This window comes from Cyprinodon tularosa, unplaced genomic scaffold (assembly GCF_016077235.1).
Source record: "Cyprinodon tularosa strain WSP-4 unplaced genomic scaffold, ASM1607723v1 ctg374, whole genome shotgun sequence".
NCBI lineage: Eukaryota > Metazoa > Chordata > Actinopteri > Cyprinodontiformes > Cyprinodontidae > Cyprinodon > Cyprinodon tularosa.
The window spans coordinates 304686-321689 of NW_024039090.1; the positions used below are offsets into that span (position 1 = coordinate 304686).

Here is a 17004-nt window from a genome sequence, read left to right on the forward strand (position 1 = left end):
AAATTGTTTGAATTCACCATTTTTTCCAGAGGAAAGAATTATTTAATAATTACAGTTTATGGGGTTGCTGCGTGTAGAGCGGCTTCATGCAAGAGGAAATACATCACCAACAATTAAAAGATACAAGCTCAAAATTTGATATGGCTTATCAAATATTATACCTGCATTTTCAGCTGAATATCCCTGTTTCTTCTGCGTTCATTAACCCTGCTGCATGCTGCTTCTCTGCCTTTACCTAATGAGTTTCTTTATCTGACTGCAACTAAGTGACTTTTTCCCAACATCAGAGCCGTGAACGTTCCCCGACACCAGCGCACCCCACAAACACGTTCTGCTTTTGTTCCCCAACTGCTGCCTTCCTTTGCAGATTTAGGTCAGACATGGTGAATCTTGTGTAAAAGGACAGAAAGGGAGGGGTGCTCCTCAGATCACATGATCACCATTTTCAAATCCCCTCCTAGTGAGGACCTTGGAATTTCCATCACAGCTGAGCAGCTAAACCACACAAAGAGAGGGGGGGACGTGCGCGACGTGTGGCGCCATCAGATGTTGAAAGGGGAACACAAGAGGTGCATGTTGTACCTGTGGAGGACTCATTGAAGCCCTCCGTTCCTTTTTTCTCTCCCATTGCCTCTTTTGACCTTAGCGTCTTGACATTTTCTTTACCCACAGCTCTTCCCCTGCGCTCCTCGCTGTCGGATCCTTTTCTCGTCCTTCGCCTCTCAAAGCTCAGATCTTGCCATCACACTGACAGTTGAATCACTCCGTCTCTATCAAGCCTCAAACTGCTTGGCTGCTGCAGCTGCTGGGCTGTTTTACAAGGACCACATACAGTGGTGTGCGCGACAGCAAATGAAGCAGTTACAGTGCCTTTCAAAAGCACTCATACCACTTAAACTGTCTCACTTTTTTCACTGTGTAACCACAAACGTCAGTGTAGTTACATGAGGTTGTACGCCAGAGACCAACACAAAGCAGCGCAAGCCTGTTAAGTGGAAGAAAAATGGCATATAATGCACCTCAGATGTAGAAAAAAAAAAACAGCTTAACCAATTAGTGCAAGAAGTCACCTTATTAGGATGAAGAATCCACCTGTCTGTAACTTGAGTTAATAAACCTTATCTAATAAAATAATGTGCTCTTGTAGAGATCTGCTATCACATTAGAAAAAAGCAAACACGCCTCAGAATTCTGTATTGATATATCTATTAGTTAAGCACGGCGGTGGTAGCATCATACTGTGGGGCTTCTTTTCTTTGGCAAAGGCAGCTGTAGTAAGGAACTGATAAAATCCATCTTCTAGTGTTGCGGTGCGGCCTTCATCCAAAAGAGGGCGCTGATGCTCAGTGTTAAGCTGAGCCAAACACAGAGTAGCAAAAGAAGCAATCCTGCAACACGCAAAACAATTCAGGTAATCACGATTAATCGCAGGTCCCGTTTGGGATTTTTTATTTTTTTTTTATTTTAGTGGCAAATAAGTCTGACAGTATGTCCGAGTGACAGACTTTGTCTTCAAAGTATAGTTTAATATCTCTCTTCAACTGGGATCATAAGTGTTTCTCATATTTTATTCCATTTATCTAAAAAAAACTTTTTGAATAAGTTTCCTATTTTTTGTCTGTCTAAGTTTAGGCTGACAGAATAAAATGGAAAAAAAATACAAATACAAATAAAGCTTTGCTTTCTTCAGCATATTGTACAGAAGAGGAGTAGGGCCACTAAAAAAAAGAAGAAAAAAAAAAAAAAAAGAAAAAAAAAAAAGCTGACTGATTTTTTGTACTATATTTCAGTTTAATATGGGGAGAAAAGTCAGAAATTTCAGAATTCTGATTTTTTTTCCTCAGCATTCTGACTTTTTTCTAAGAATTCTGACTTTAATCTCAGAATTCCGAATTTAATCACGGAATTCTGACTTTAATCTCATAATTCTGTCTTGATCTCAGAATTCTGACTTTAATCTCAGAATTCTGTTTTTTTTTCCTCAGAATTCTGTTTTTTATGTCAGAATTCTGACTTTAAACTCAGAATTCCGAATTTAATCACGGAATTCTGACTTTAATCTCAGAACTCTGTCTTGATCTCAGAATTCTGACTTTAATCTCAGAATTCTGTTTTTTTTCCCCTCAGAATTCTGTTTTTGATCTCAGAATTCTGACTTTAATATCAGAATTCTGAATTTAATCTCGGAATTCTGACTTTAATCTCAGAATTCTGTTTTCTTTTTCTTCTCAGAATTCTGTTGTTGATCTCAGAATTCTGACTTTAATCTCAGAATTCTGTTGTTTTTTTCCCCTCAGAATTCTGTTTTTGATCTCAGAATTCTGACTTTAATATCAGAATTCTGAATTTAATCTCGGAATTCTGACTTTAATCTCAGAATTCTGTTTTTTTCCCCTCAGAATTCTGTTTTTGATCTCAGAATTCTGACTTTAATCTCAGAAATCTGTTGTTTTTTTCCCCTCAGAATTCTGTTTTTGATCTCAGAATTCTGACTTTAATCTCAGAATTCTGTTGTTTTTTTCTTCTCAGAATTCTGTTTTTGATCTCAGAATTCTGACTTTAATATCAGAATTCTGAATTTAATCTCGGAATTCTGAATTTAAAGGCACACTATGCAACATTTTTCAGTTAATTAATGTGTTCCATAACGTTTTGGATGATTAAATGAGTCATTTCAGGTTGAACAAAGGTATTCTCGGCCGCCCTGGTGGTCTGTGGGGGAAATACTGCACTTGCAATTGCAGGAGCACCGACCCGCACCCACAGGCTCAGAATACTCGTGAGAGTCAGTCTTGCTTTACGGCCGAGAACTGCTACACCCCCCAGTTAAAAGCATTCTCGTTGCTAGCACAGTGGCGATCCTTGTGCAGTTATGCTACCTTCACGCAGCAAAAGCAGCAAAATCGTGTCTGCTGCTTCATTTTTGCTGCTTAAACCAGTTAGTTCTGACGCTCTGGCTGTGCGGTGCAAAAGTGTGTCTGACGCGCGTTGGGCGGAGCTTCACTATCCTTTCTCTGCCTTGCAGCTATATTTGCTGTGATCATTTGGAATAAAGTAGTTTTAATATGTGTTTAAATGAGAAAATACACCTGAAAACGTAATCAGTGCCGTCAGTTCATTCAGATTATTATCCTGCCTTCAATATTTTTTCTGTCGGAGCCGCTCAGACCCCCACATACCAGCGGTGCGCCGACAGAAGGAACCCCTTCATCAGCAGCCTCTGGCCAGGTCACGTCCTCGCGGTTCACCGCGGCAGCTGGTAGGTGTTTTTCATCTAAATAATCCAAACTGCATATTCTGCCGGCAGATTTCTGCATTTTAAGTTAATTTAGGCGTCAATAAACTGTTTAAGAGGAGAGATCATAGCCTCTGATCATCAGCGCTGTGTCTCTCTCCCTGCTTCAGCTGCTCAGACGCGCTGGGCCTGCTGCTCCTTTGCTGCGCCTTGACGCACGTCAACTATTGACTTTGCATGTAAACTCGCTGCTTCTGTCGCGCCAGCTGCGTCCAGTGTCAACGCAGCATTAGTCATTCGTTGCGTTCGCCTGTCTGCTAAGCTCAAAACAACCGCGCCTGGCTTGACGGAGAAACCAGGAGAACAGCTGTGCATATTTACGACAGTGCACTTTTACTTTCGCCCTCTGGGGGGAGCCTCGCTGGAAAATCAACACCGGTTGCATAGTGTACCTTTAATCTCGGAATTCTGACTTTAATCTCGGAATTCTGACTTTAATCTCAGAATTCGGTCTTGATCTCAGAATTCTGACTTTAATCTCAGAATTCTGTCTTGATCTCAGAATTCTGACTTTAATCTCAGAATTCTGTTTTTTCCCCCTCAGAATTCTGTTTTTGATTTCAGAATTCTGACTTTAATATCAGAATTCTGACTATAATATCGGAATTCTGAATTTAATCTCGGAATTCTGACTTTAATCTCGAAATTCTGACTTTAATCTCAGAATTCCAATTTTTTTTTCTCAGAATTTTGTTTTTGATCTCAGAATTCTGACTTTAATCTCGAAATTCTGACTTTAATCTCAGAATTCTGAATTTAATCTTGGAATTTTGACTTTGATCTCAGAATTTGTCCAACTTGATGGAGAGTTCTTTCAGCGCCCCCGGTTAAAATCCAAGTCTAGTCCAAAGTATTAATTTGTGACTTTGTTCCATTACTCTGTTATATTCCTCAAATATAATTAAGGTTGCAGCATGCAGTAAAAAAAAACATATAACAAAATTCACTACCCATAAACACACTAACTGAAATATTTCAGGTCTACATTATATTATGAAAAATAATGAACTTTATCACAATATGCTAATATTTTGAGAAGGAGCTGTATGTAAAAAAAAAAAAGAAAATAATTCCAAGACATGTTTAAAAAACATCTCTTTTTGCCAATGTGATGGATGAAGCTAACTGAGCTTGCTGACAATTCAAGGAAATGTGAAAAAAAAAATGTGCAACTTTCCCACCCAAAATGTTCACTTCCCAATGTTTTCTTTGGTTTAACCAAAAGCCACAGATATGGAGTCAGCACTTTGGCAACAGATCAGCTGTTTCCATACTTTAACTCCCTAAAAAAAGATATTGCTCACCTCCTTACAACCAGATAATTAATCAAAACGACTGTTAGCTGCAAAAAGCACTAATTAGGAGTCTCAAGTGAATTGGAAAGCTTATCTTTTAACTTTGTGAAGCACCAGCCAGCCAAAGGCAGATGTCAGCTCAAAACGCTGAAAAGAGGACATTTTTCTTTAAGGGTGGTTGGAGCGTTTTCAGCGCTAAGAGAAAGCTGTGATGAAAGGAAGCCTGAAGGATCCTCTCTGTGCTCTAAAGCACACCGTTAGCTCAATAAAAGGACATATCAGCAGTGTTTAACAACCTCCAACCGTTTAAAGGTTACACAGTTTTTTAAACTCCTTTATTCCTAAATTCAATTAAGTTTGACTATTTTCAAGCAGCCTGTTAATAATGTTGTCAGTTTAAACACAGAAATTCTTTTTTAAATCCCTTTACAGGGAAATACTTTGAATATCCAAATTTCAAGCAATTAGTGTAACTGGAATCCAGGATAAGACCTTATTATCTTTGTAACAGTAAAAAATACAGATATTTTGATGGCAAAATTTTATGTCAATGCAATAACAAGAAATGCCAAATTTTTTGGTCCAACATAACAGTAGAGGCATTAATGCTGAAACTGGCACTTACATTTTTAGTTTATAAACCTAAATAGAATTGTTAATTAGGCTTATTTACTTTTTAACTTTTCAATTAACTTTTAATTTTACCTTCTTTTCTTGACTTAACTTTTTTCCACTTTAATTTACAGTAGGTAATATATCAAATGCCAAAATAAGATGTGCGTCCATGCAGCAGCATCTTTGCTGAATGGCTGAATATAGATCTTGTGCTTCTAGATCTCACTGAGGCTGATCAACAACGCTAACTTGCCCTATAAGGGGTTAAATCTCTAAAATATTTTTAGATACATCAAATTGTTTGATGCAATCGTTTGAATAGAAGAAACTTTTGCCCTTCAAACGTCACAAACACTAGCTCATGCCCTCTGGACTCCGTGCAGGAGGTGGAAAAAAAAGGATCCTAACTAAATTGACATTTCTGTTGGATAATGTTTCCCAGCCCATGCATGAAGCTGATGCAGAACTGGAGAGCTCTTTCAGTCATAGACTGCTGCACCTTTAAGCCGGGCGTACACTGTGCGATTTTTTTCAATCGTTGCACGCAGCTACAGCTCACACTGGAATCTACCTGCTCACTCTGTACGTCTTAAAACCCCGTTGGACTCAGCTCCGCAGTGAGATGGCGTTATTTGGACTCGTCTATTTAGTAGCCAAATGAGTCGAAGAGGAATATGAAGCTCACTATAGTGAAACGCGCTGCCTTGGCATTTTGTGCAATTTTGTGCTGAAAGCCCTAAAAAGAGTAGCCTCGTGAGACCATCCTGATCTCGCGAGCTTTCAAGGTTTAACTCGCAGATCAGTCTGAAGACTCTCCGTTATAGAAAGTTTGGAGCCGTTCACTAAACTAACGTCCAATCAGCGTTGGCTTTGAGGCGGGTTGAGGTGTGACGCAACGAGAAGCGCGACAGTTCAGTCTAAAGAACATGGCGGCTTCAGCCGATGAAACTAGCGTTAGCGTGGCTATCGAGCAAGTTTTATCGGAATTACAGAGTATTTATTCACTGAAAGAAGAGCAAAACACTGCTCCGGAGACTTTTCTCAGAGGAAAAGATGTTTTTGCTTTTCTCCCGACTGGTTTCGGCAAGAGTAGCCCGGCTTGTGGTTGTGTTTTCGTCGTCGCTCTGTTAGTACGTCATATGCTTCGTTGATCTGATTGGTTTATTTGGCCCGTCTATCACCAACATAGGCCAATCAGCTAACCAGTATTTTCGCCTCTTCCCAAAATTACTTCAACGGAAGGTTTCCAGATGGATATGCGGAGAAAATCCATCTGGCGGAGCCAGGTTATAAAAAGAATAGGTGACGATGTATTTGGACAAAGGCGTGGCTGAGCAAACGTGGCTACTACGGTCTGTCAATTTGACAGGAAGAACTCCATTTCACTCATTGAGAGGAAGAAGAAGAATCTGTGTTTGCTCACTGAGTGATTTGCCCACGACCACCTTAAGACGGTCGACTGAATTTCAAAAATGTTTGATTTTCTCCCGACCACACGATTCCTGATCAGGAGATGGTCGTTAGAGGCTGATCGCCCCTCGTTACCCCCTGTACACAATATGACGCACAATCGGGCTGAAAGACGGGCTGATCGAAAAATTCTCGCACGACTGGAAAGTCAGCCTGAAAAGGGCAAAAAATCGTACAGTGTGAGCCCAGCTTGAATGCACCAGGGAGCGTTATCACACATCCTTCCTCCCAGCCGCTGTAAAACTCGAGAACAAGAGTCTGCAAGCTACAGCTCCAGAGCCACATGTGGCTCTTTGGACCCTCTGCAGTGGCTCTTAAAGTGGCTAAAATGTATATAAAGACCTAAATAATGTACTACAAAATAAATACCATTCTTAAAAGCTTTAGTGTTTTTTTATAAGATGGAAAAGAAGGACATTAAAAGAACCAGAAATATGTTTTTAGAGTCACTTTCCTTTTAATTAGCTTGGAATTTATATGTTTTAATATTAATTTAAAAGATAAAACACATACATTGTTGGTTGTTTAAGATGGCAACTAATTTCCTTTGGATATGAAAGGTTGCAGACCCCTGCTCTAGAACCACAACTGTTCCCAACAACCTCAATAAGTTGTTACATTCATGCTGATTTTGGACAGTTTCTATCTTAGTAAAGGGGTCTTCAATGTTTTCCAGGCCAAGGACCCCCAAACTGATGGTGAGATTGGAGCAGGGACCCCCTAATTATATATACAGGTGCTGGTCATAAAATTAGAATATCATGAAAAAGTAGATTGATTTCAGTAATTCCATTTAAAAAGTGAAACTTGTATATTATATTCATACATTACATACAAACTCATATATTTCAGATGTTTATTTTGTTTAATTTTGATGATTACAAATGACAACAAATGAAAATCTCAAATTCATCATATCAGAAAATTAGAATATTACTGAAGACCAATAAAAACAAAGGATTTATAGAAATGTTGGCCAACTGAAAAGTATGAACATGAAAAGTATGAGCATGTACAGCACTCAGTATTTAGTTGGGCCTCCTTTGGCCTGTATTACTGCAGCAATGCGGCGTGGCATGGAGTCGATCAGTCTGTGGCACTGCTCAGGTGTTATGATAGCCCAGGTTGCTCTAATAGTGGCTTTTAGCTCTTCTGAATTGTTGGGTCTGGTGTATTGCATCTTCTTCTTCACAATACCCCATAGATTTTCTATGGGGTTAAGGTCAGGAGAGTTTGCTGGCCAATTAAGAACAGGGATACCATGGTCCTTCAACCAGGTACTGGTAGCTTTGGCACTGTGTGCAGGTGCCAAGTCCTGTTGGAAAATGAAATCTGCATCTCCAAAAAGTTGGTCAGCTGCAGGAAGCATGAAGTGCTCTAAAACTTCCTGGTATGTGGCTGCGTTGACCCTGGACCTCAGAAAACACAATGGACCAACACCAGCAGATGACATGGCACCCCAAACCATCACTGACTGTGGAAACTTTACACTGGACTTCAAGCAACGTGGATGAAGTGCCTCTCTTCTTTTCCTCCAGACTCTGGGACCTTGATTTCCAAAGGAAATGCAAAATTTACTTTCATCAGAGAACATGACTTTGGACCACTCACCAGCAGTCCAGTCCTGTTTCTCTTTAGCCCAGGCAAGACGCTTCTGACGCTGTCTGTGGTTCAAGAGTGGCTTGACACAAGGAATGCGACAGCAGAAACCCATGTCTTTCATACGTCTGTGTGTGGTGGTTCTTGAAGCACTCACTCCAGCTGCAGTCCACTCTTTGTGAATCTCCCCCACATTTTTGAATGGGTTTTGTTTCACAATCCTCTCCAGGGTGCGGTTATCTCTCTTGCTTGTACACTTTTTTCGACCACATCTTTTCCTTCCCTTCGCCTCTCTATTAATGTGCTTGGACACTGAGCTCTGTGAACAGCCAGCCTCTTTAGCGATGACCTTTTGTGTCTTGCCCTCCTTGTGCAAGGTGTCGATGGTCGTCTTTTGGACAACTGTCAAGTCAGCAGTCTTCCCCATGATTGTGTAGCCTATAGAACTAGACTGAAAGACCATTTAAAGGCTTTTGCAGGTGGTTTGAGTTAATTAGCTGATTAGAGTGTGGCACCAGGGGCCATCAATTTTGAACCTTTTCACAATATTCTAATTTTCTGATATGATGAATTTGAGATTTTCATTTGTTGTCATTTGTAATCATCAAAATTAAACAAAATAAACATCTGAAATATATGAGTTTGTATGTAATGTATGAATATAATATACAAGTTTCACTTTTTAAATGGAATTACTGAAATCAATCTACTTTTTCATGATATTCTAATTTTATGACCAGCACCTGTATAGTATGAAATAGTGTATAAACAAACTGGTCCTATAGTCGCTCTGTTACAGATGGAGAAATGTAACGAAAGTATTTTCTCTCTGGGATTATTAAAGTATTTCTGATTCCTGGTTGATGGAACAGGTGTTGTGAATGAAACGGTGCCCAGCTTGAAAGAGCTCCTGTGTGTCGCTAAATTAAAGACATCTGACTCCATTAATTTGTTTATTACAGCGTGTTGAATTCATGTTAATATGGATTTAAAGTTATTTCAATTAGTGGAAAAATCACAGGGGGGAATATATATTTATATATATAAAAAAAAGTCTTAACCAAAATGTTTGTGAACCCCCATGCAGTACCTCAGCGGACCCCCAAGGGGTCGCAGACCCCTATTAAAGACCTCCACCTTATTCAGTTAAATAACCTGCTGCTGTCATTTTGCACATCTCTGATGCTGCATTATTGTGAAAATGTCCATAGTTTTATGTTGGTTATTTATTCACCAGATGCAGAGTTTTTTTTATATCGTTAAAACTCTTTACAGTGCATTATTTAATTTGGTTATTTTCTAACTCTTCACTATTATGTTATTCTTATACATTATTCTAAGGTCCATATTTGTGAGACCATTTTTTCTATAATCTTTTTGCTGCTGTTACTTTCCTCATTGTGGGACAATAAAGGGATTTTCTATTCCAATAAATATCAAATAAAAGTGACTGAAGGGATTTTGAACAAATAAACTGAATAATAATTCAAATAACAGATTTTTTTTTTTTAGTTTTTTTTTTTTTTTAAGAATACAGAAATATTCCCTGAATCAAATTCAGTGTCAGCACTTCCTTTAAAATGATTCAATGAACTAATGTGATATCTGTATGTGTTTATACGTAAAGTATTTTTGCTAAAGCAGCAGAGCCTGGCCTTACGGCCATCACAACATGTTTTTGTGCCCATGATACATGCAGGAAGTCACGGCCAGAGAGGAAAAACAGGCACAGGCTTCCTCACCTCAGAGAGACGCTCCAACTCCAAAACAACAAGTCATGCTTGTTTAAATAACAGCTTTAAACCATTTTTTTTTTTGTATCCCCTTGGCTGGAAAATTAAATTCCGACCACAACCTGATCCCAAAAACCAAACCCCAACCTCAACAGCTCCATTGGGATTAGCGACTACAAATACGGTCCCGGTGTTTATGAGGTTAACAGAGCAATGACGAGGTTACCATGTCACTTTATAGATCATTGCATAATGTGAGCATGATAAGCAGAAGTGGCGATCTGTCCGGGGTGTAACCCGGTTCTCTCCTGATCCCTGTGGCGATAGGCTGGCTTGAAAAGAATAGGAAACCGCTTTAATGGTCTGAGAGGATTGTGAAGGCTGTCAACAGAACCGCTGGGTTGGCCTTTCACAGCCAAACAAGCTGCTTTGCTCTTAGATAAGATGTTCTTCTCTCATTCCAGCGTAAATATTGTTCAAATCAAAGCAATAATATAATTAGGGAATAAATAACTGTATAATAATTAATGTCAATGAATGGTTTATTAATTTTAGGGCTGAAAGAACCAGTTAGACGTTAGTACTCTGAATTATTTGACTATTGAAATAATCGTTAAGTAATTCGGTAATCGGATTGAAATATAGAGAAATGGTACAAAGAATATACAGTAAAACATGAATAACCAACTTACAGCAGATATAATTTATAATCTATAAAGACTACTATTTAATATTGAATTTTATACATATATAGTTTTCTATAAAATATTTAATATATGTCTTTATATTTACATATTTTGACTTTTGTTGCTTATTTAATATTGATGTTATATACGATTATATGATTTTCATATACAATTACCGTAATTTTTGAACTATAAGCTGCAACATTTTCCACATTTTTCTACCTTGCGGCGTATATAACGATGTGGCTTATCTATGGAGTTTTACAGCTAACGGCCACTAGGGTAATACGGTACCTTAATCTAGATTTTACCATCCACCGTGTTGACGTCACATTTGCTTCAACACACAAGTAGCCCAGTGCGCAGGAATGCAGACGTCCTCCGGAAGCAGACTCCGAGAAAGCAAACATTGCGAGCGCAAGACAGTTTGTGTGAAACCCTCATTATGGAAAACAAACGTTGAAATGCATATGATGCAGCTTTTAAGTTAAAGGCAGTCAATTTGGCAGTAAACAAAGGAAAAAGAACCGCTGCACGAAACCTTGGAATCAATGGTGAGACGTTGGAGACGCCGGCAGGAAGAATTGTCTCAATTCAATTGTGTTTAAAAGTTAATAAATAGGAGCTTCCCCAAACAGTTGCCTCTTTCCCGACAATCCTCTCTGTGCACGAACCATATGGTAATTAAACATAAAAAACCTGCGGCTTATAGTCCGGTGCGGCTTGTATATGTAAAAATCATGCAATTTAGCTTCTGCGGCTTATATTCAGGCGCGGCTTATAGTCTGAAAATTACGGTATAAGATTTTATATACCAATAGTCAATCGATAAGATCAATCAACTCACTAATCGATAACTAGCGTGCCTACATCTAATAATTAGTTTCAGATCAAATATCCCAACATGTTGACTCAGATGATGAGTCGGAGTTAAAGGCAACAACATTTTTAGATCTCGGTCTTAACCAGGTTAAAAGGACCATCAAGCTAGAATATTTTTTCTATAAAAATGAAAACATTCGAAATGTTGCGATTCACTACATGAATTCTTTCCCAGTTAACATTTCTTACATGAAACAGGTTTTTTACCTTTTTACCAACAGCAAAGCTACAACTAACAACTATCAGTTTGAAGATAATTGTTGCATGCAATGCTGCTCAATTGGTCCAACCTCTGAGGTTAAAAATGATGGCCGGATCTAGAGAGGGGCCAACGGGGGCCAGGGCCCCTGTAGAACTAGTCCTGGCTCCTGTTATGGCCCCTCTAATAAAAAAGAGAGATATTTCTATTGATCATGTGCACTGGAACAGACATAGCGACCAATAGCTGCCTTTGACTAATTACATTTTTTTCTATTTTAATTCTGATTTAAAGTTAAAGGTGCAGTAGGAGATCTTTTCTGACGCATTTTTTATCGTGTTGCTTAAAGGCAAGGCAAGGCAAGGCAAATTTATTTGTATAGCACAATTCAGTACAAAGACAATGCAAAGTGCTTTACATGATTAAAATACAGGAAAAAAAAACAGAATCAAAGCAAGCAGGAAAAAATATAAAAGTAAAAATATAAAAATGAAAAGATTAAAGATCTCCCCACAGCCGCTTAGCAAGCAACGAAATAGAAGGCCCTGGAAGTGAAACTAAAATAAATGGCCCCCAATCAATCACAAAAGACAGTCCGTTGTACATGATACATGACTGACATCATGGCCGTCTGCTTGTCCCTCCCCCCTGTGCGCGTACCCTGACACATGAACTAATCGACCTCCCAATGCTTGTGTTGGACGCCATGGCTGGAAGCTAGCCACTGCTATGCTACGTTCACACCTAAAGCACCAAGAGCAGCAAAAATGCGCGTGCTGCTTCATTTTTGATGCTTGTACAGGTTTAGTTCTGATGCGCAGCTGAAGCATCTTTGCTGCTCTAGCTGCGCGGTGGGAAAGTGGGTTTGATGCGCGTTGGGCGGAGCTACTCTATCCTTTCTTTGCCTGTAACAATGGCAGCTATATTTGCTGTGATCAGTGGGAATAAAGTAGTTTTAATATGTTTTTAAGTGAGAAAGTCCACCTGAAAACTTAATCTATGCAGTCAGTCCATCCAGGTTACCATCCTAATAGTCCAAAGAATAGTTTCATTTTAATTAGCAACTAATTATTTCAGTGAATTTTTTGTATTGTAAGGACTTTTTTTTTTATTTAAGGTAAAGTGTAAACTGTAAAACAAAAAAATGCCCCCAAAAATACACATTTTCAATAAGAATCTTGTCACTCGATTAAACCAGAGGCTCTTTGTTTCTTTTTATATTTCCAACGATGGCTATGTCCCTGTTTTTTCTTGGTTCATGCTTTTGTGTGCCCCTATAAAAACTGCCGCCCCTAGTAAACGTGGTCTAGAACCGCCCCTGTTGAGAAAATGTCTAAACCTAACCTCATTGATCCTATGTTACAGAAAAATAGTCATTTTGACTCTAATTAAACCAGAAAATCTCTTATCCTTATAATTATAAATACTTGGTTTTCTGTGTTTTTGCCTGGAATAAATCATAAAACATCACTTCAGGTCAAATGTAGTTTCACTGACTTCAAAATACTTTCTAACTGTAACCATGAATACTTTTGTTTTTAGTTTATGTATCCACTTCCTATCCAGAATAAAATACATTCAGTGTGGCATAGCTAAACAGTTTCACAGTTCAATTAAATCTAATTATAATCCAATTCAATGTAATGTCAGATTCCATAAAGTAATAAACTTAAAACATTCAACAGAAAGTCACTAAGCTACAGAAGTTTGCAGATTCTACTTAGATGCAATATTTCATTTTGTGGTTGGAAACATTTGAGACAAAAAAAAAAAAAAAAAACTGACAGCAGGAAATGACCTCCAGCAACCAAATTATAGACCTAAGAAAACACGGGGGTGTCGTCTATAAACTGTGTGAGTTAACATTGAAAGGAAGCATCAACTCAAACCATGTGGAAAATGAGACATGGGCCATCAGATCAAGAACCGGAAAGGTTCGTCTGTGCCTTTTAGCCACGTTTGCTGCTTCATCCGGCAGTGAAGCAAATATTTCTCACGATCAGAAACAAAACTATTTCTTTTTAGAAAAAATAAATGCTGATTTTATTCATCCTTGGAATCAATGAAGAAAATCTTTAAAGTCATTTGGAAGTCATATTTAAATGTCAAATCCATCTGGCTTAAACATGTATATAAATGTACTCTTTATCAGACCATATTGTCCCAAAATTTAGAAAATCCTTGTTAAAAAAAAAAAAAAAAGTCTGATAAAGAGTACATTTATATACATGTTTGAGCCAGAATGATTTGAAATTTAAATATGATTTCCCCACAACTTTAAAGACAAAGATTTTCAATAAAAAGCTGGAAAAAAAAATCCTCCAACTCCTGCTATTTAACCTTAACATCAGATGTGGATAAATCAATCTGGTAGTGGCTGCATCATGCTGTGGGGATCCTCTCTTCTTTAGCTCTCCATCCAATCTGCCTGATCTTGAGTTAAGAGCCCAGAGATCCAACACTGCGATTGCAGGGAACCTGAAACCAGGTACACTCCACACTTTTAAGATTTCAGTTATCAAATGTAACATTTTAATCCAGCTGCAGTTTTAGGCACTTATTGGTGTCTGTTTCAGTTTAAAACAAATTGCGAGATGCTTAAAAAAATGTTTAAATGGTGTGAATTAAATTGAATAACATAAATTAAGATGTTGCAGTAAAGGTCAGGCAGCAAATGCAATGCAGCACTGAATTTTCCCTCCAAATCTCAGAAGGAGAGCTGCGCTCTCACCTGTTTTATAACAGGTCATTCTGTAAATTATATCCCACTAAAGTTAAAAACGACTGTTTGCTCTCCAAATCATATGGTTTTAGTGATAAAAATTATTCCTGCAGCTGCCTTCTCATCCAGCATGAACCCAGTCATTCCACAGCAGGTAATTCTTCCCTAACAGATCCAAGGAACTCATAAAATTCCTGTTCAATTAATATGACAGCTCAATTATTATTGCTCATCATCACGGTGCAATACGGTTTCAATAATGAGCATCTATTATTTGTATGTTTTCGACGTCGATTTGTAAATGCATCTCTGCACAGAGACAGCGGGCAGCAGAGCAGAACAAAGCATTTGATCGGTGTGCAGCAGCAGCAGCACAGAGTGGATGAGAGCAGCCTCTCTCTGTCTGGCTCCGCGTGCGCTCCTCTGCACGCGCCCTGTCACTAAAAAATAAAACACGGTGAAAACCAGCTGTTTTCTTTCCCCTTACCTTATCGCGCTGCCCGGGGAGGATGGAGAGGAACTGGCGCAGGTTGTCCCGGTTTGAAGGAGCGGAGAAGGCGCAGCTCTGACAGCCGCTTTAAGTTTGGCTTGTGTGACGCGGTGTGGAGTGCCAGCAGAGAGCTGTCTGTGGAGGGGCTTTAACACCCGCAGCTAACCGGAGGGGCTGTTTAACTCTCACCCTTAACTTTATATAACAGCGGAACACGCTCCTCTGTTAGCCGCATGCTAACCGACGCTTTAAAAACACTGACTGTCAACAAAGCCCGCAGCTTACCGTGGGTATGCCTCAGCTGGCAGACAATGAAGCTGCTTTACTGTATACAGTTATGTTAGCTTAGCTAAACGGAGATAAGCTAGTGCTGCGTTCAAGGACCTCTGACAAATAGTAGTTTTACTCACCCTCGCTATAATTGATAGGTCATTACTACGACGGAGTAGAGCCAGGCTAGAGATTTTTTTCTTATTTTTTCAGAATAAAGTAGTAATTTTACGAGAATACAGTTGGAATATTACTAGAATAAAGACGTAATATTATGAGAATAAATTAAGTCATAACATTGAAAAAATAAAGTTGAAAAATAACGAGAATGAAGTCATTTTAGAACAATCTGTTTCAGAAAGAAAGCTTCGAGCTCCGACCAGCTCCACCAATCAGCAACCTGATTCCACCTTGACCTTCCGACAAATTTGATGCTGCTGCTAAAAGATTTCCTTATTTATCAAACCAGAAAAACCACCAAACTTTAACTTAACATAATGCTCCACATTCCTCATTTTAGGAAAGAACGTGCTTCTTGTCAGACTTGTCATAAAATAAAACTTGTTTCTCGTAATTTTAATTTTAGGACTTTATTCTCTTAATACTGCGACTTTATTCTTGTAATTGTATGACTATTCTTGTTATGACTTTATTCTCGTAATTTTACGACTTTATTCTCATAATTTTACGACTTTATTCTGGTAATGTTATGACCTAATTCTCGTAATTTTATAACTATTCTCACTGTAACTTTATTCTCATAATTTTACGACTTTATTCTTGCAATGTTACGACTTTATGCTCATAATTTTACAACTTTATTCTCGTAATGTTATGATTTCATTCTCGTAATTTTATGATTATTCTCTTACAATTGTTATAACCGTAATTTTACAACGTTGTTCTCGTAATTTTACAACTTTATTCTTATAAATTTACGACTTTATTCATGGAATTTTATGACTTTATTCTCAAAATTTTACGACTTTATTCTCATAATTTTACGACATTATTTACGTAATTTTACAACTTTATTCTCGTAATGTTAAGATTTTATTCTTGTAAAATTAGGACTATTCTTGTGACTTTATTCTCTTAATTTTACGTCTTTACTCTAGTAATTTTACGACTTTATTCTGGTAATATACGACCTAATTCTCGTAATTTTATAACTATTCTCACTGTAACTTTATTCTCATAATTTTATGACTTTATTCTCGCAATGTTACGACTTTATGCTCATGATTTTACAACTTTATCCTCGTAATGTTATGATTTCATTGTCGTAATTTTATGATTATTCTCTTACAATTGTTATAACCGTAATTTTACAACGTTGTTCTCGTAATTTTACAACTTTATTCTTATAAATTTACGACTTTATTCATGGAATTTAATGACTTTATTCTCAAAATTTTACGACTTTATTCTCATAATTTTACGACCTTATTCACGTAATTTTACAACTTTATTCTCGTAATGTTAAGATTTTATTCTTGTAAAATTAGGACTATTCTTGTGACTTTATTCTCGTAATTTTACGTCTTTATTCTAGTAATTTTACGACTTTAGTCTGGTAATGTTACGACTTAATTCTCGTAATTTTATAACTATTCTCACTGTAACTTTATTCTCATAATTTTACGACTTTATTCTCGCAATGTTACGACTTTATGCTCATGATTTTACAACTTTATTCTCGTAATGTTATGATTTCATTGTCGTAATTTTATGATTATTCTCTTACA

At 37.8% G+C, this 17004-nt stretch overlaps 1 protein-coding gene across 1 annotated transcript in view; it reads right to left on the bottom strand.

The window, feature by feature from the left end:
• The window catches only part of zmiz2 (zinc finger, MIZ-type containing 2), a 76624-nt gene extending 61268 nt beyond the window's left edge, over positions 1-15356 (bottom strand). Inside the window, 1 exon segment of the mRNA XM_038296679.1 lies at positions 14984-15356. The gene's annotated coding sequence lies outside the window, so the exon portion shown is untranslated.
• Between the last annotated feature and the right edge of the window lie 1648 nt (positions 15357-17004).